We start from the raw sequence: 21,385 nt of genomic DNA on the forward strand, positions 1-21,385 counted from the left end.
TCAAAAAAAGAAAAGAACTTGGAGTACATGCTTTCGCTTTCATTTGCTACATTACAAAGAATTAGACTTAATTGCATTTGAGTGATAATTTGAAACCAGGCCATAAATAACACTTTTTTTAGTTACATTTTAATTTTTCAAAAATTCAGCTAAAACTGTACAGGAGACTGAGTGATAAATTCTCTGGTTTGTCAATTTTAGATGGAATTAGTAAGAGGACTCTAGTAATTTATCAACAATCTTTCTACATACAACATGGTATTCTTAGTATTGTGAAAAATTTAAAAGTTTACATTTTACGGGAGAACATAGGTGTTTAATTATATACATTGAAATACTAAATAAATATAATGTGATACAAGCTACAGCTCTCTTATAATGTGTGTCATGATGATTTGCCCAGTGGATGGAAGATATACTAAAATTTATATTTACAGAAATATTGTGGTTTTTCCCATCACTTTCAATGGTAATTACTTTTGCACTAACCTAACACCTAAAGTGTAAAGCATCTTTTATTTAATATTACTTTGCTCCCCTCCAACAGAAAAAAAATTACTTTTATTTATCCAGGTGAAACCTGAAAAGCCACTTTCTAGTACCTACTAGGGTGACTTGCAATTAGAAAGTATTTGATAAATATCTTATGAATCAAAAAATAAGTATAGAAAAATGCACAACCTGCACATTGAAGAAACTAAACTGCTCCTACTGGCTGGAACCTGGGCTGTGCTTTAGATTTGCATCATATCATCAAGTCTTCACAACATCTCTGAAATTAGTGGTATTAGCTCGATTGCGTTGATGGAGTAATTAGAGGTGCAAAAGCCTCGTTGTTTCTTCACATTTTCACAGACGAGCTAGAATGAGAACCCAGATGATTCAGCCATGAACATTTATGCTCATTCTACTGAACTATTCAATGTTGTTACCGCCTTTTTATTTAGATGTAGTTTTTAATTTAAATGTTATTCAGATGTTTTCAAAAACTTTGATAACTCCTATACTAAATGTCTTTTTATAGCTCTTGATAGAGATGTTTTAAAGAAAAATAATTGAAGATTTTTATCCCTTTGATTTTTGAGAAGGAAAGAGAGGAACTATAGAGCCTAGGGAGCTTTTTTTCTATTTGAGGCCAATCTTTTTTTTTTTTTTTTCCTATATTAAAGAAAACACTTACTAGAGAAATGAGATTGTATTAGTGGGTTCTTACACTACTATGAAGAAATATCCAAGACTGAATAATTTATAAAAGAAAGAGGTTTAATTGACTCACAGTTCTGCATGGCTGGTGAGGGCTCAGGAAACTCACAATCATGGTAGAAGAGGAAGCAAACATGTCCTTCTTCACGTGGCAGCAGGAGAGAGAAGTGCCAGTAAGGGAAATGCCCTATTTTTATAAAACCATCTCAGATATTGTGAGAATTCACTCACTATCACGAGAACAGCATGGGGGAAACTGCCCCCATGAGTCAATTACCTCCTACCAGGTCCCTCCCATGAACGTAGGGATTATGGGATTACAGTTCAAGATGAGATTAGGGTGGGGACTCAGAGCCAGACCATATCAGATATGTAACTTAAATTAGTTTAATGTTTTCTGTGTGTGTTTTTTTTTTGGTTTTTTTTTTTTTTTTTTTTTGAGACAGGATCTTGCTCTGTTGCCCAGGCTGGAGTGCAGTGGCACAATCATGGCTCACTGCATCCTTGAAATCCTGAGCTCAAGCGATCTTCTCATCTCAGCCTCCCAAGTAGCTGGGACTACAGGCATGAGACACCACACCCAGTTATTTATTTATTTATTCGTAGAGACAAAGAGTCTCACTATGTTGCCCAGTCTGATGGGAAACTCCTGGCCTCAAGGGATCCTCAGACTCTCAAACTGTTCGGACTACAGGCATGAGCCACCACACCCAGCCTAATATTTTTGCAATAAGAAATAGGCAAAAGATCTGAATATTGACGTAGATCTGACTTCTTTCTCTCTCTCCTGACTACCTGCCTTCCTACATATTTTCCTTCATTCTCTTCCTTTCCTCATTTCATTCAATGTCTTTCAATCTTTTTCATCTACTTTCTAACTTCCTAGCTTATTCTTTTCTTTATTTTCTTTTTCTTATATCTTTCATCTCTTCTTCTCTCATTCTTTCTCCATTGTATCCTTCATTCTTTTTCCCTTTCTTTCTCCTCATGTTATTTCCATTCTTAAGTGAAAGCATCTTTTAAAAAAATTCTATATACTAAAACCTATTTTTCCCAAGCTATTTGCTCCTCTGTGATTCTTATTTTTGTTTGGGTCATTTTCAAATGTGCCTGTGGTAGTTAATGGAAACAGCTGCATTCAAGAGAGAAGTTTCTGACAAGACAGATATGAAAAAAACATAACAGCAATCACTTTCTCAACTCTGGTTAAGCTAAAATTTGTTTTATGTTGCTGATTGTTCTATAGTAAAAACTGCCACCAAAGAACAATACTTTCCATTCTTAGCACATTTAGAAATTATGTAAATTAAAAGAGGAGACAAGAATATTCTGATGCGCCTGAGTATATCTCTGTGTAATGACCACAGTTGTTTGATTTATCTCTTCAAACTGTCAGTATCAGAGGCTTCCAATGGAGAGCCCAGATTAAAAAGGCAAATGAATCACAAACTTGCTCATCCTTTCTGCAGATGACTGTCTAGCATTGTGCTTCAGCTTTATTTAAAGTATACTTGTCTGGTGAAAGCTAATATGAGACGTGGAAGGGATAATGACTAGGGAATGCATCCATTCATAATGGTAAGAGAGGCTTTAAGTGTTGAGGCTTTAAATTGTATTTGGGATCTGACACATATGATTATATTTGGATTTAGAGCTATCAAAATATCCATCAAAAAGGCACAGATAAAAGATAGTGGCTTGAAATGTGAATACATTATTCAAGTCAAGAAGTAAATACTTTTTGTGTTGGCATCAAATGTTATCTGTTGTAAATAAAAGTACATTTTTGATATTAATCTTGCCAAATTAATAGACACTAAACAGATAAATATGGTGAGACCTGTTCTCTGGCAGACAATATCGACTGCCTACACAACCGCTAACGCACTTCTCTAATATTTCTTTCTTCTTTCAATGTCTGCATGTAATGCCTGAGATGCTGCAGCCATCTTGTGATTGTGAGGAGTCATCAATGACATGTTTAAGGTGGCAGAGTGAAAAGATAGAAAGCTCTGGGAACCTTGATGAGTGTCTACATTAACTTTGGAACTGTTTAATCTCTGAATTTTAGTTTGGCAAGATCACAGGCTGAAAGACCCTTGTTAGAAATGATGATTTTTTTTCTAGTTTACTGTGAATCTATTGCATTCTGTGATCCCAGAGGATAATTTTATTTTTATACCCTTTGCATCAGAAGAGTTATGTAAGTGGTTAGATTTTTACTTAACTAGTGTAGCAATAACTTCTGATGACCCATGTCATATCCCCTTGGATAAATGTCTTAGTCATTTGTTGTCATGAAGAAAATCTTAGACCAACGCTAGCTTCTCTGAGTACTGGCAGAATCAAGACCTTTAGCCTGCACCAGTGGCTCTCAAAACACATTTTGTTTTCTTTTGAGACCGGATTTGGCTCTGTCACACAGGCTGCAGTGCAGTGGTGCAATCTCATCTCACAGCAACCTTGGCCTCCTGGGTTCAAGCCATCCTCCCACCTCAGCCTCCCAAATAACTGGGACCACAGGCACATGCCACCATGCCTGGATGATTTTTGTATTTTTTGTGAAGACAAGGTTTCACTATGTTGCCCAGGCCAGTCTTGAACTTCTGGGCTCAAGTGATTCTTCTCCCTCAGCCTCCCAAAGTACTGAGACTTCAGGCATGAGCCACGATGCCTGGCCCTATAAAACATTTTAATATAAACTTTTACTTTTTTTCTGGCTTGTCTTTACAGATTCTTCAATCGTAATTTCTAAGGGAACTTTTCAAACAATTTACCTGCACCAGTGTCCTGGCATCAGGCTTTGTACTTCAGTAGACTCAAACTAATACACCTGCTGTCAAATATACCTAGTATCATAATTTCAGGAATTTAAATTGCATAATGTTGACAAAAACTAGAAACACCCACAAATAGTTAAACTAGAAAATACCTGGTTATGCTGAGTTAAACTAGTTGATTGTAGATCAACTAATGTTAAGGTATACAAATTTCCACCCATCAGGTGATGGAGGGTAGATAAGAATAGCATGGAAACCAGTGGTAAAAAGCTGATGCTTAGATAAGGATCACCATTAAGAGTAAAATTATATCCAAGATAACCAAATCTCCTTAAGTGTAGTCAATTGAAAACCTCAGCTCCTTTGTAATGATTGGCTGGGTGCAGCAGCTCATGCCTATAATCCCAGTCCTTTGGAAGACTGAGACGGCAGGACCACTTGAGCCCAGGAGTTTCAGACCAGCCTGGAAAACATAATAAGACTTTGTCTCTACAAAAAATGAATAATTAGTTGGGCACAGTGGCATGCACCTGTGGTTCCAGCTACTCAGGAGGCTGAGGTGGGAGAATCGCTTGAGCATGGGCGGTTGAGGCTGCAATGAGCTGTGATTATGCTACTGCACTCCAGCCTGGGTGACTGAGCAGGATCTTGTCTCAAATAAATAAAGTATGTAAATAAAATAAAAGTTAAATTTAGTTTCAGTTTAAAACTGTGATTTAGGAGTTTGAAAATATTTCCTACACTCAGCTCACTGTAGTCTCACCACCAACCTTCCCACTTACCAACGACCTCCCACACTATATAGACAATTTTCTGTGTAAAGTATGATATCCTATTAGGTTAGTCTAATTAGCTGTCTTCAGAGAGTATGTGTAATTACTATATATTAACATTTAAAGATTCTCAAAAGCCAGAGACAAAATTTCAATGTGAAGAATTTAAATGATTGTATATTTTAAATGTACTTTTCTAACCAATAATAGATGGACCAACAAGGTATGTTGTATAAAAACAAATGAATAGATATTACGTTAAAGTATTGCATATTTTAATGAATGCTTTTTTATAAATATAATTCAGATGCTGAATGTATAAGAGACATGTAAGCAATTCCAAAGAAATCCCTATGGGCATAATGTACTCTTCTCCCTTATCGTAACTTTCAGTAGAATCATCAGTGCTTTACTATATGTACATTGTCTACTAAAGTTAAAGGCTTATTGGAGGCAGATATAATTTATCTTTGCTGCTCTCCTTGTACATTAATATAGTATTTTACATACACAGTTTATATTTTACTATGCTACATATACAGTCTTCTCAATTTTAGATTCATATTTCCAACTGTCTATTTTGCATCTGACTTACTTGGATGTCTACAGGCAAGTCAAGCTATCCATGCCCATATCCAAACTCTTGATTTTGCCCTAAACTACATGTGTTCTTCCTGTCGTCTGCTCATCTTAGTAAATGCAAATGTCTCAGGTTGGTTGCTTAGGCTAAAGACTTGAGCCTTCATCCTTGACAGCTCTCCTTTCTTCACAACATATATCTAATCCATTAAAAAATTTTTTAAATCTATTATCTTTCAAGATTAATCAAAAATTTGACCACTTCTAACCACCTCCACCCATCATATCTTATCCAAGACATCTTTGTATCTCATCGACTTACTGTAGTTGCCTCCTCATTGATCTCTTTCTTCCCACTCTTTCTCCTGCAAGGTGTGTTCTCAACTCAGGTGTCGGGACTTTCTGGCTCAAAGGGTCACAACTTACATGGCCATTTATGATGTGGGCTTCATGACCTCTCTACCTTATCTGTTGATAATTTCTCCTTGTTTACTCTGCTAAAGGGACATTGTGTTGGTGCTGTTCCTTGAACCTGCCAAGGATACTCCTGCTTCAGGGCTGTTACTTGCCATTTCTTTTACTTCATATAGTCTCACTTTAAATAACTCATGGCTTGTTCCCCATATTATTATACTAGGGCTGCCATAACATAATACCGCTGACTGGGTGGCTTAAGCAAGAGAAATGTATTTACTCAAAATTCTGGAGGCTAAAGTCTAAGACCAAGACATCAGCAGGTTGAAGCCTCACTTCGTGGCTTTCATATGGCCACCTCCTCACTGTGTTCTCACAAGGCCTTTCCTCTGCTCATGCACACTCCTGGTATTTCTTCCTCTTCTTATAAGGACAACAGTCTTATTGGATTAGGACCTCGCCCTCATGACCTCATTTAACCTTAATTATCTCTTTAAAATTCTTATCTTCACATAGTCACACTGGGGTTGGTACATCAATCTGTGAATTTAGGGAGGACACAACTCAGTTTATGGCATTTATTTATTCTTTTTATACCTTACTACCAGTCTTTGAAAACTGTACTCTCCTTATGATCAAATTTTATGCACCATCCCTTTTTTATTCTTTATATAAATTATTGTCATCTAAGAATAATTATTGTTTACTGTCTGTCTTCCCCATAAGATAGAAACTCCATGAGATAAAGAACTTTCTTTTTTTCTCAGTTTTTTTTCAAAATTTTTTTTAATTTTAGATTCAGGCATACATGTGCAGGTTAGTTGCATGGGTATATTGGATAATGCTGAAGTTTGGGCTTCTAATGATCTCATTGCCCAAGTTGCAAACATAGTTACTGATTAGTAGTTTTTCAACCCCTGCTCTCTCTGTCCCTTTCCTGTTTTGGAACCCTCAATGTCTTTTTTCATCTTTGTGTTTGCATATACCCAATGTTTAACTGCTGCTTATAAGTGAGAACATGCTGTATTTGTTTTTCTGTTTGTGTGTTAATTCACTTAGGATAATCGCTTCCAGCTGCATCCATTTTGTTGCAAAGGACGTGATTTCATTCTTTTTTATGGCTGCATGGTATTCCATGATGTATAGGTACCACATTTTCTTTACACACTCCACTGTTGGCAGGTACCTGTATTGATTCCAACTCCTTTGCTTTTGTAAACAGTGCTGTGATTAATACATTAATGCAGGTATCTTTTTGGTAGAACAATTTATTTTATACCCAGTAATGGGATTGCTGGGTTAAATGGTAATTCCGTTTTTAGTTCTTTGAGAAATCTCCAAACAGCTTTCCATAGTGACTGAACTAATTTTCATTCCCACAAACACTGTGTAAGCATTCCCTTTTCTCTGAAACCTTGCCAGCATCGGTTATTTTTTGATTTTTTGATATAGCCATTCTGATTGCTGTAGGTTGGCATCTCATTGTGGTTTTGATTTGCATCTCTTTACTGATTCATGATGTCTAACATTTTTTCATAGTTGCTGGCCCCCTGTGTGTCTTCTTTTGAAAAGTGTCTGTTCATGTCTTTTGCCCATTTTCTAATGGGGCTATTTGTTTTTTCTTGTTGATTTCATTAAGTTCCTTATAGATTCTAGATGTTAGTTCTTTGACAGATGCATAGTTTGCAAATATTTTCTCCCATTCTGTAGATTGTTTGTTTACTCTGTTGATAGTTTCTTTTGCTGTGCAGAAGCTCTTTAGTTTAATTAGATCACAATTGTCAATGTTTGTTTTCTTAAATTTGCTGTTGATGACTTAGTCATAAATTCTTTGCCAAGGCCAATACGCTAGAAGAGTATTTCCTAGGTTTTCTTCTAGAATTCTTATAGGTGAGGTCTTACATTTAAGTCTTAATCCATCATGAGTTAATTATTATATATGGTAAGAAGTAGGGTTTCAGTTTCATTTATCTGCATATGGTTAGCCAGTTTTCTCAGCATCATTTATTGAATATGGTATTTTTTCATAGTTTTTAATTTTTTTTTTACTTTGTTGAAGATTGATTGGTTGTAGGCATGCAGTTTTATTTCATGGATTTCCATTCTGTCCTTTTGGTCTGTGTGTCTATTTTTGTAACAGTACTGATATAGTTTGGATGTTTGTCCCTCCAGATCTCATGCTGAAATGTTATCTTCATCATTGAAGGTGGGGCCTGGTGGGAGGTCTTTGCATCATCTGAGCAGGTCCCTAATGAATGGCTTGGTTTTCTCTGTGGTAATGAGTCACACAAGATCTGGTTGTTTAAAAGAGGCTGACACTTCCTTCTTCTCTTTCTTGCTGTCTCTCATCATGTGAGACACTGGTACCTCCTTTGCATTCTGCCATGTTTGTAAGCTCCCTGAAGCCCTCACCAGAAGCTGAGCAGATTCAGGTGCCATGCTTCCTTTACATTCTACAAAACTGTGAGCCAAATAAACCTCTTTTCTTTATAAATTACCCAGTGTCAGGTATTTCTTCATAGTATTCAAAATGTACTAACACAAGGACCTTTTGGTTACTGTAGCCTTGTAATATAATCCCCCACAAGGAAAACTGATAAGCCTTAACCAAAACTGTGACCTAACCAACAATGCACAAGATGTCTCCAAAGAAGTGAAAGTAGTCCTCATAAGACAAGTAAAGTTTTGCAAGCCATAATTGGAGTACAACCCACATTTCTGTCCAGACATATTTTTTAAGGATCTTAGCTTCCCAGCTGACCATCTATACACAAAGGTCCAAAAGCCTCATGTGCCCTCACAGAGAGAAAACAGGAAATAAAAAGCCAGCCATTATGAAAGAGAAAAAGATCAGTAATTGACAAAAGTTACATAAATTTCAAGCCAAAAGGGTTTCCTGACTGGGGATCAAACCCTGGCTGTGGCAGTGAAATCACAAAATTTTAACTATTTAACATCACAAGGCAGAGTGGCTTTCATTGTTATTCCCTCAGGACTTCCGAAGTAAGCAGTTTGAGCTTACAAAGGATTTTAACTTTGTTTCAGGTCAAATTTTGCTCTTTAATTTAATCAAGATAATTTTTAAGGCTAGCCATCATACTATTATGTGTCCTTTGTTAAAAAAGTTATATCTTCCCATTGTTCTTAAGCATGTAAGCCACTGGGGTTCTTTATGGCAGCTAATCAAAGATTGTCCCCTTAGAACTAAGTTTCTTTATACTGTAAAGTTCTCTATCCCCTTAGAACTAAATATCTCTGTACTGTCCCCTTAAAAACAACAGTTCTCTGTACTGTCTTCTTAGAACAAATTTTCTCCCTTAGAGAAGTATGGTTCTCTATAAGTGCACTCACCTTAACTTGAAGTCTCTTAAGTATCCATTGTGTGAACGTCCTCACAAAACCTTATGGACCATCTGAGTCCAATTGGACTGGGAAATCCCTCCAAACCTGGGGCTGATAGGGAAGACCTCTCTGGGGTCCAGATTGAGGGAACCAGGACGGATGGGAAGGTACCTCCTAAATCCAGGGCCAACAGAGGTGTTCCCTTCAGGGTCCAGAATAGAGGGAATTGAGACAAGGTCTGGGAAGGAATTAGGAAGAATTGAAAAGAGGTGGAGAAAAATAACACTTCCAAAATTTTCAACTTAAAAGCAGGAGATCACAGATTGGGGGGAAATTACCCAGCTTCCTCCTCAATCATGTCAACTGAAAAATGATGAGGTTTGTAAACAAAGAAGAGCTTTATTTCCTGTAAAGGGTTGTAGCCTGCAGTGTGGCCATTCTACAGGCTGGGGAGCAAAGCCTCTGGCAGGAAGCAAGAAGCAGATACTTTCTACCTTTTTTTATTTTGGCAGAAATTATTATTATCTTAAGATTGATGCCTGGCATAGAATAGATTCTCAATACATAGTTGTTCAAAAAAATAAATGAACTATTTTAATTGATAATGCAGTGAGGTATATCAGTAAAAATTAAAGTAGGAAATAAGAAACTGAAGTGAGACTATTTAGAGTGGGCAGAGTTAAAGAAGCCAACAAGTGATGATGAAACACCAAGGACCTTTCCACAGTAGGAAATCATCTCCTCTAGTACTGAAGGGTCAAGGACAGGACTATATACAACTGGGGTCAAGAAACTGAACTATCCAAGTGGATCCATGACTATAGGGAATGGAGACTCTGCCAAAACTATACTGAGGCAGGAAGGGTGAGGAGAAAACAAGTAGACATCACTTCCTTTTCTTTCTCATATCCCTTTGATATTTCCCATTGGCTTAAAGAATCAGATAGTGGAGAGCAAGAGAGTGTAAATGAAGCAGTCTGTGGAGGTCTGTCACCTGAGGCTGGCAACTAGGGCAGCAAAGTGGAAAAAATGGATCTTCTTGGAGAGAGTAAGAGGAAAAGTGGAAATTAACCCACACAAGGGGGAATGTTTTTGTAGTTGTTAATGTGTCTGTTTTTTTATTTTGTCTTCATGTCCTTCTCCTTAGTCATCTTGAGACACCTTTCTACTACCAGGGGTGGTCCAGGTAGGGAAAGAGTGGGGAATGTTCAGAATTGTTAATGGCAAAATGCAGAGTAATAAAGGGCTGCTCTTCAGCTGCCAGAATTCACAGAAATAACTTTGCAACAAGACAGAAGAGCTTATATTCCAGGATTTGAGAAAAGATTGAGGATTTTTAAATTTGTCTCAGCACATCAAAAACCAATTCTGGATTCAGGTCATAGGACATACCTGAGAAGAAGCCTCCTCTGCTTATTACTCAGCCATGAGGCTAGCACCCTAAATGGCAACATGAAACAGCAAAGGATTAGAATCCCATACCAGAGAGAATGATGTGTGCATCTTAAGTGGAGGGAACATTGAAGGCAAGGAGTTTTTCTCCTTATCCAACAAAGAAGTCTGACAGATAATATCATTGCATCAAGGAGGCTAGTGGTATTAGTTGTCTTTTAACGTAAACTCATGGTCCAGCATTGTTAAGTCAAAAGAGAAACTGATTTTAGCTTGTCCCCATTCCTATATAATGTGGACACACCTATTTTCTTCTAGAAGTGTAATGTGGTTTGGCTGTGTCTCCACCCCAATCTCATGTAGTAGGAGGGATCTAGTGGGAGGTAATTGAATCATTAGGGGCAGGTTTTTTCTGTGCTGTTCTCATGATAGTGAATAATCCTCACAAGATCTGATGGTTTTATAAAGGGCAGTTCCCCTACACACGCCCTCTTGTCTGCCGCTATAGAAGACATGCCTTTGCTCTTCCTTCGCCTTCTGCCATGATTGTGAGGCCTCCCAAGCCATGTGGAACTTAGTCCATTAAACCTCTTTTTCTGTATAAATAACCCACTCTTGGGTGTTTCTTTATAGCAGTATGAAAGTGGACTAATACAGTAAATTGGTACTGATAGAGTGGGGTACTGCTGTTAAAATACTGAAAAATGTTGACGTGACTTTGGAACTGGGTAACAGGCAGAGGTTGGAACATTTTGGAGGGCTCAGAAGAAGACAAGAAAATGGGGGAAAGTTTGGAACTTGAACTTCCTAGTGTTGTGGAGGGCACCAAAGACAGGAAGATGTGGGAAAGTTTGGAACTTCCTAGAGACTTGTTGAATGGCTTTAATCAAAATGCTGATAGTGATATGGACAATGGATTGCAGGCTCAGGTGGTTTCAGATGGAGATGAAGAACTTGTTGGAAACTGGAGTAAAGGTTACTCTTGCTATGCAAAGTGACTGGAGGCATTTTTTCCCTGCCCTAGAGATCTGTAGAACATTGAACTTTAGAGAGATGATTTAGGGTATGTGGTGGAAGAAATTTCTAAGCAGAAAATTGTTCAATAAGTGACTTGGGTGCTCTTAAAAGCATTCAGTTGTGTTCATTCACAAAAATATGGTTTGGAATTGGAACTTATGTTTAAAAGGGAAGCAGAGCATAAAAGTTTGGAAAAGTTGCAGCTTGATGATGTGATGGAAAAGGAAAACCCATTTTGTGAGGAGAAATTCAAGCTGGCTGCAGAAATTTGCATAAGTAATGAGGAGCCAAATGTTAATCACAAGACAATGAGGAAAATGTCTCCAGGGCATGTCAGAGACCTTCACAGCAGCTCCTCCCACCACAGGACCAGAGGCCTGGGGGAGCAGGGAATGGTCTTCTGGGCCTGGTCCAGGGCCTTCCTGCTGTATGCAGCCTTGGGACTTGATGCCCTGCATCCCAGTTGCTTCAGCTCCAGCCATGGCTAAGAGGGGCCAAGGTATAGCTTGGGCAATTGCTTCAGAGGGTGCAAGCCCCTAGCCTTGGCAGCTTACATGTGGTGTTGGGCTTCTGAGTGCACAGAAGTCAAGAATCAAGGTTTGAGAACCTCCACTTAGATTTCAGAGGATGTATGGAAATGCCTGGATATCCAGGAAGAAGTTTGCTATAGGGGTGAGGCCCTCTTGGAGAACCTCTGCTAGGGAAATGCAAAAAGGAAATGTTGGGTTGGTGCCCCCACACACAGTCCTCACTGGAGCACTTCCTTATGAAGCTGTGAGAAGAGGGCCACCATCCTCCAGACCTCATAATAGTATATCTACCAGGAAATTTTACTGTGTGCCTGGAAAAGCCACAGACACTCAACGCTAGCCTGTGAAAGCAGCTGGGAGGGCTGTACCCTGCAAAGCCACAAAAGCAGAGCTGCCTAAGGCCTTGGGAATCCACCTCTTGCATCAGCATGACCAGGATGTGAGACATGGAGTCAAAGGAGATTATTTTGGAACTTTAAAGTTTAATGACTGTCCTATTGCATTTTCGACTTGCATGGGGCCTGTAGCCCTTTCGTTTTGGCCAATTTCTCCCATTTGGAATAGGGGTATTTATCTAACTCCTGTACTTCCATTGAATTTAGGAAGTAACTAACTTGCTTTTGATGTCACAGGTTCATAGGTGCAAGGGATTGGCCTTGTCTCAGATTAGACTTTGGACTGTAGACTTTTGAGTTAATGCTGAAATAAGATAAGACTTTAGGGATACTGTTGAAAAGGCATGATTGGTTTTGAAATGTGAGGACCTAAGATCTGGGAGAGGCCAGTGTTGGAATGATATGGTTTGGCTGTGTTCCCACCAAAATCTCATTTTGAATGTAGCTCCTATAATCCCCATATGTCATGGCAGGGACCCAGTGGGAGGTAATTAAATCATGGGGGTGGGTTTTTCCTGTGCTTGTGAGAGTGAATAAGCTTCATGAGATCTGATGGTTTTATAAAAGGGAGTTCTCCTGCACACACACTCTTGATTGCACCATGTAAGATGTGCCTTTGCTCCTCCTTTGCCTTCCGCCATGAGTGTGAGGCCTCCTCAGCCATGTGGAACTATGAGTCCATTAAACCTCTTTTTCTTTATAATTTTCCATTCTTGGGTATTTCTTTGTAGCTATATGAAAATGGACTAATGCCACCAGGTGCAGTGGCTCATGCCTGTAATTCTAACACTTTGGGAGGCTGAAGCAGGTGGATCACGGGGTCAGGAGTTCAAGACCAGCCTGACCAAGATGGTGAAACCCCATCTCTACTAAAAATACAAAAAATTAGCCTGGCGTGGTGACGGGCACCTGTAATCCCAGCTACTTGGGAGGCTGAGGCAGAGAACTGCTTGAACCCAGGAGGCAGAGGTTGCAGTGAGATGAGATCATACCACTGCACTCCAGCCTGGGTGACAGAGTGAGAATTCATCTCAAAAAAAAAAAAAAGAAAAGAAAAGAAAATGGACTAATACCGAGTGACAATAGCATGGGAGTTAGCTGAATGTCTCTAGATTCAGACTTTGGACAAAGAGTAGGATCACAGGAGGGCCAAAAGGCTTGAAAAACAGTCAGCCTGGACTGGAAATATGCACACCACTGCCATACCTAGAGCCAAGGGAGAGCAGTAAAAAGAGCTTATATGGAGTCCTGTCAGCAGAGATGCCTACCCTGACCAAACTGATAGAAACAAAATTACAAGTTACATCAGTAATGAATAGCAACAAGTACCCAGGGATCACCAGTCACACTCCAGGAGTCATTAGCCTACACAATGGCAAACTATACCTAAAGCAGTTTTGAGTCCCTCTTCATCTGATTGCACGTGTATAATAAGCCCCCTTATACCAGCAGATACTATCCTGAAGTGAAGAAGGGACAAAGGAAGAGATCTGAAAATTTGGATATTTATGCCAAAGAAACAAATCTCAAAGTGTTTGCTCAAAATATGAAATTTAACTGAAATAACCAGGTCCAACCCCCTCACAAATTAGCTTTGATATTTCTCCTTCTTGTCCAATACTGGCATGAGGGGCAGGAGTTACCTAGGAGGACAGTATATCATTTTTTGGGATTAAATAACTATTTTTCTGCAAACATCAGTGTATCATGCATAATTTTGTAATTTCAGAACACTAGACATTTCATTTGAAGCTACATGTCACATATGTACTTTAAAGTATATGCATGTTTAAACTTGTTCAGACTCAACCATATATTAAATTTACTCTTGGTTCTGTCAGCTCATTGACTTGACATTGATCTGATTTGATTATATTTAGATAGATGATATCAGCTCTAATATTGAGGAAGTAGACAATGCAAAGTAATTAGTCACAAAGCTTTTTTGTAAGCCTCCAATATAATGAACTCTGGGCAAATTAGCTTGTAAGCATAATATCTCCCATTTTAATTTGATTTCTGAGCTCCAGAATTAGGAAGGCCATCAGTAAGATCCGTTGTTATTCTGCGCAATATAATTAGAGGGTCAGCAATTTGATCTTGCATTGATGACAAAACAGTTATCTATGGCATCCCCTTTCCCATTTAGGAAAAATAAAAGCCTGTGCTTACTTAGGTTTCTTTTCTAATTAAGTAGAGTGAGTCCTGGTTTCACAGGGATGGAGCAAGCAAAACATAAATGTCAGAACTGAAGCTCAGTGTGAGTATAAAGAATATCAGAGGCAGGAGGAATCACAACCATAGCAATCAAGATTCTCCTGCTCTCAAGTTATTACCCTTTGTTCTTTGTATAAGCTGTCGGGCTTTTATCTCCAGCTGGTGTGGCTGCTGCTCTCTCCTCCCATCTGGCCTGTGTTTGCACTCTGAACTCCCCAACTCTCCTGGTATCTGTCTGGCTATTTCACAATTTCCGAATCCCTCAGTTGCCCAAGTTGGGAGTTTTTCAATGGAACTTTTCTAGAAAAATCTAAAACAAAAACAAAAAAACAAAATTAATGTAAAAGGTTATAGCACTTTATAAACAGACAGGTTTGTGGAGCACAGAATTCTTAACCTAAAGCAGACTGAAGTCCAATCAAGCTCTGCTTCCATGGTACAATTTGCCAAGTACATGAATCACTATTTTCTCTTTTGTTCTTAACCTTACCTGCCTCAGTTACAGGACAAGCCCTTCTTCAAAATAAAGTCATCTTATACCTTTTTTAGAACATGTGAATTTATCAGTTCTAACCAAAACCAATTTATTAGAATCAGAGTTCTGAGTGCTGGAAAAACAGAAGTGCAGATGTTTGTTGTGGCAAATTTAGCTGTGTGACTTTGAGCAAATTGCTTAACCTTGCTGATGTGTTTTAATCTATATAATGGGAATCACTATAACAACTTCACAAAATAGTTCTGAGGAATAGTAAAATAATAAAATAGGGTAAGCATTAGTATGGTGCCTAACAACTAATAAAATTTCAACAAATGATAACTGTTTTGATTATTTATTTTTAGTGTTATTCTTAATCTTCTGCACAACAAATTCTCTTCAGGATTTTCATTCTTTCCAAAGATTGTCTGATGCATATTTACAGCTATAAATCAGGCCGGGCATGGTGGTTCACGCCTGTAATCCCAGCACTTTGGGAGGCAGAGGCAGGTGGATCACGAGGTCAGGAGATCGAGACCATCCTGGCCAACATGGTGAAATCCCATCTCTACTAAAAATACAAAAATTAGCTGGGCATCGTGGCATGCGCCTGTAGTCCCAGCTAACTCAGGAAGCTGAGGCAGGACAATCACTTGAATCTGGGAGGCGGAGGTTGCAGTGAGCCAAGATTGTGCCACTGCACTCCAGCCTGGTGACAGAGTGAGACTCCGTCTCCAAACAAACAAAACAAAAAACCAGTTTCACTATTGTTTTGGATAAATATGTATGTCTAGTAAGCCCTCTTATGGCTGTGTGTCCTTCTGGGTCATTACGTTATTAGAAAGACTCACTGGTCTCACCAACTGATCAATAGATCTCTTCTTTACACATTGCATTGGCCCTCCCATAAAGTTTCTTCTTTGAACATTCAGAATTGAGTACAAAATGATTAGTCATCTTTATATCTACTAAGTTTTGCAACCCTGAGATGATTTTTAAAGTAGTCAAAAATTATTTGATGCTCCTTTCAGTGAAAGATAAGATTTATGTCCTTTCCTTTTTAATCTGTACAGACTTGTTTTTGCTTCTATCGATAGAGTATAACAAAAAACTCTTTGTGACTTCTGAGGCTAGCGGATATAAAGCCATGCAGCTTTTGTTCTGTCTCATGGATCCCTGAGCTTCCATAATGGAATTTCAACTACTGTGAGGCAACCATGCTGTGGGGAAGCCCAAACCATATACAAAGACCATTTATAGATTTAGAAGACTCTCTTAGGCAAGCTCAGCCTAGGAGTCATCCCAGCCTAGGTGTCAGATCTGTGAATGAGTCTGCCTCCAGATGAGTTAAGTGTCCAGCCAATCAGTCATATCCAGCTATTTGAGTCTTCTCAGCTGAGGCTCCAGTCAATGGAGAACACAGTCAAGCCATAATCCGGTGCCTTGTCCAGACTCCTGAACGACAGAATCTGTGAGTGTAATAAAATGGTTTCTATTTTATGCCACTAAGTAATGAGTAGTTTGTTATACAGTAATTTATATCTAGAACAGTCTTAGAATTCAAGCAGATTTCCTGGGGCAAGAGACATAGCTGAGTAGCTTTTAGGTAAGGGTCTTTCAAAGAAATCTATTCAGATGGAGCAAAGGAGGGCTGGTAGTGACCAGTGAGACCAAATGAACTGCTTCACAGGAACTTGGTATATTAGTCTGTTCTCACATTGCTATAAAGAACTACCCGAGACTGGGTAATTTATGAAGAAAAGAGGTTTAATTGACTCACAGTTCTGCAGGCTGTGCAGTAAGCATGGCTGGGGAGGCCTCAGGATATTTACAATCATGTTGAAAGTTGAAGGGGAAGCAAGCAAATATTCACATGGCCGGCAGGTGAGAGAGCAAATGGGGGGAGTGCTACACACTTTTAAACAACCAGATCTCATGAGAACAGCAAGGGAGAAATCTTCCCCCCGTGATCCAATCACCTCCCACCAGGTCCCTCCCCCAACATTGGGGATTATAATTCAACATGAGGTTCGAATGGGGACACAGAGCCAAACCATATTATTCCTCCCGTGACCCCTCCCACATCTCAAGTCCTTCTCACATTTCAAAATCAATCATGCCTTTCCAACAGTTCCCCAAAGTCTACAGTCCCCCAAAGTCTGAACTTATTCCAACATCAACTGAAAAATATAAGTCCAAAGTCTCATCTGAGGAAAGGCAAGTCCTTTCTTCTTATGAGACTGCAAAATAAAAAATAAGTTAGTTACTTCCAAGATACAATGAGGGTTCAGGCAATGGGATATGATCCTATTCCACAAGGGAGAAATTGGCCAAAAAGAAGGGGCTAAGCCCCATTCAAATATGAAACCCAGTAGCGAAGCTATTAAATCTTAAAGCTCCAAAATAATGTTTTTTAACTCCATGTCTTACATGGTACCATGCTGTTTTGGTTACTTTAGCCTTGTAGTATAGTTTGAAGCCAGGGAGCATAAAGCCTCCAGCTTTGTTCTTTTTGCTTAGGATTATCTTGGCTATCTGGGCTCTTTTTTGGTTCCATATGAAATTTGAAGTAGTTTTTTTTTTTTTTTTAATTCTATGAAGAAAGTGAATGGTAATCTGATGGGAATAGCATTGAATCTATAAATTAATTTGGGCAGTATGGCCATTTTCACAAAATTGATTCTTCCTATCTATAAGCAAGGAGTGTTTTCCCATTTGTTTGTGTCCTCCCTTATTTCCTTGAGCAGTGGTTTGTAGTTCTCTTTGAAGAGATCCTTCACGTCCCTTGTAAGCTGTATTTCTAGGTATTTTATTCTCCTTGTAGCAATTGTAAATGGGAGTTCATTCATGATTTGGCTCTTTCATTGTCTATTGTTGGTGTGTAGGAATTCTTGGGATTGTTGCACATTGATTTTGTATCCTGAGACTTTGCTGAAGTTGCTTATCAGCTTAAGGAGTTTTGGGGCTGAGTCACTGCGGTTTTCTAAGGATAGAATAATGTCATCTGCAAACAGAGACAATTTGACTTCCTCTCTTCCTATTTGAATACCTTTCATTTCTCTCTCGCCTGATTGCCCTGGCCAGAACTTCTAATACTGTGTTGAATAGGAGTAGTGAGAGAGGGCATCCTTGTCTTGTGCTGGTTTTCAAAGGGAATGCTTCCAGCTTTTGCCCATTCAGTAGGATATTGGCTGTGGGTTTGTCATAAATAGCTCTTATTATTTTGAGATACATCCCATCAATACTTAATTTATTGAGAGTTTTTAGCATGAAGGGCTGTTGAATTTTGTCAAAGGCCTTTTTCTGAATCTATTGAGATAAACATGTGGTTTTTGTCTTTGGTTTTGTTTATATGCTGGATTACGTTTATTGATTTGCATATGTTGAACCCACCTTGCATCCCAGGGATGAAGCCCACTTGTTCATTGGGGATAAGCTTTTTGATGTGCTGCTGGATTCAGTTTGCCAGTATTTTGTTGAAGATTTTTGCACTGATGTCATCAGGGATATTGGCCTGAAGTTTTCTTTTTTTGTTGTGTCTCTGCCAGGTTTTGGTATCAGGATGATGCTGGCCTCATAAAATGAATTAGGGAGGAGTCCCTCTTTTTCTATTGTTTGGAATAGTTTCAGAAGAAATAGTACCACCTACTCTTTGTACCTCTGGTAGAATTCAGCTGGGAATCCATCTGGTCCTGGGTTTTTTTTTGTTGGTATGCTACTAATTACTGCCTCAATTTCAGAACTTGTTATTGATCAATTCAGGGATTCAGTTTCTTCCTGGTTTCATCTTGGGAGGTGTACGTGTCCAGGAATTCATCCATTTTTCTAGATTTTCTAGTATATTTGCATGGAGGTGTTTATAGTATTCTCTGGTGGTATTTTTATTTCTGTGGGATCCGTGGTGATATCCCCTTTATCATTTTTTTATTGAGTCTATTTGATTCTTCTCTCTGTTTTTCTTTATTAGTCTAGCTAGTGGTCTATTTTGTTAATTTCTTCAAAGAACTAGTTCCTGAATTTATTGATTTTTGAAGAGTTCTTCATGCCTCTATCTCCTTCAGTTCTGCTCTGATCTTACTCATTTCTTCTCTTCTGCTAGCTTTTGAATTTGTTTGCTCTTGTTTCTCTAGTTCTTTTAATTATGATATCAGGGTGTTGATTTTAGATCTTTCCAGCTTTCTGATTGGCATTTAGTGCTATAAATTTCCCTCTTAACACTACTTTAGCTGTGTCCTAGAGATTCTGGTACATTGTCTATTTGTTCTCATTGGTTTCAAAGAACTTCTTGATTCCTGCATTAATTTCATTATTTATGCAGGAGTCATTCAGGAGCAAGTTGTTCAATTTCCATGTAGTTGTGTGGTTCTGAGTGAGTTTCTTAATCCTGAGTTCTAATTTGATTGCACTGTGGTCTGAAAGACAGTTTGTTATGATTTCCATTCTTTTGCATTTGCTGAGTGATTTATTTCCAATTATGTGGTCAATTTTAAAATAAGTGCCATGTGGCACTGAGAAGACTGTATATTCTGTTGACTTGGGGTGGAGAGTTATATAGATGTCTATTAGGTCCACTTGATCCAGAGCTGAGTTCAAGTCCTGAATATACCTGTGGATTTTCTGTCTCACTGATCTGTCTAATATTGACAATGGGGTGTTAAAATCTCCCACTGTTATTGTGTGGGAGTCTAAGTGTGTTTGTAAGTCTCTAAGAACTTGTTTCATGAATCTGGGTGCTCCTGTATTGGGCAGATACATATTTCGGATAGTTAGCTCTTCTCGTTGTATTGATCCCTTTACCATTATGTAATGCCCTTCTTTGTCTTTTTTGATCTTTGTTGGTTTAACATCTGTTTTATCAGAGACTAGGATTTCAACCCCTGCTTTTTTTTTTCCCCCCTATTTGCTTGGTAAATATTCTTCCATCCGTTTATTCCTTTATTTTTAGCCTATGTGTATCTTTGCACATGAGATGGGTCTCCTGAATACAGCACACCGATGAGTCTTGACTCTTTATCCAATTTGCCAGGCTGTGTTTTTTAATTGGGGCATTTAGTCCCTTTACATTTAAGGTTAATTATTATATGTGAATTTGATCCTGTCATCATGATGCTAGCTTGTTATTTTGCATATTAGTTGATGCAGTTTCTTCATAGCATCATTGATCTTTATATTTTGGTGTGTTTCTGCAGTGGCTGGTACCAGTTTTTCCTTTCCATATGGAGTGCTTCCTTCAGGAGCTCTTGCAAGGCAGGCCTGGTGGTGACAAAATCCCTCAGCATTTGCTTGTCTGGAAAGGATTTTATTTCTCCTTCACTTATGAAGCTTAGTTTGGCTGGATATGAAATTCTGGGTTGAAATTTATTTTCTTTAAGAATGTTGAATATTGGCCCCTACTCTCTTCTGGCTTGAAGGGTTTCCACTGAGAGGTCTGCTGTTATTCTGATGGGCTTCCCTTTGTAGGTGACTTGGCCTTTCTCTCTGGTTGCCCTTAACATTTTTTCCTTCATTTCAACCTTGGAAAATCTGATGTTTATGTGTTTTGGGGTTGATTTTCTCATTGAGTATCTTAGTGGCATTCTCTGTATTTCCTAAATTTGAATGTTGTCCTGTCTTTCTGGGTTGGGAAAGTTCTCCTGGGTAATATCCTGAAGTGTGTTTTCCAACTTGGTTCCATTCTCCCTCTCACTTTCAGGTACACCAATCAATCATAGGTTTGGTCTTTTTACATAGTATTTACAAATACATATTTACATATACATAGTATATACATATTTCTTGGAGGCTTTGTTCAATCCTTTTCATTCTTTTTTCTCTAATCTTGTCTGCACACCTTATTTCAGCAAGGTAGTCTTTAATCTCTGAATTCCTTTCTTTTGTTTGATAGATTCAGCTATTGATACTTGTGTATGCTTCATGAAGTTCTTGTGCTGTGTTTTTCAGCTCCATTGGGTCATTTATGTTCTCTCTAAACTGGTTATTTTAGTTAGCAGTTCCTGTAACATTTTATCAAGTTCTTAGCTTCCTTGCATTGGGTTAGAACATGTTCCTTTAGCTAAGAAGAGTTTGTTATTACACACCTTCTGAGGCCTACTTCTGTCAATTCATCAATCTCATCCAGTTTTGTGCCCTTGCTGGATAGGAATTGTGATTATTTGGAGGAGAAGAGGCATTCTCGCTTTTGGAATTTTCAGCATTTTTCCACTGGTTTTTCCTCATCTTTATGAATTTATCTAACTTTGATCTTTGAGGATGATGACCTTTGGATGGG

The sequence above is a fragment of the Pongo abelii genome, chromosome 9 (genome assembly GCF_028885655.2).
Source record: "Pongo abelii isolate AG06213 chromosome 9, NHGRI_mPonAbe1-v2.0_pri, whole genome shotgun sequence".
Classification (NCBI taxonomy): domain Eukaryota; kingdom Metazoa; phylum Chordata; class Mammalia; order Primates; family Hominidae; genus Pongo; species Pongo abelii.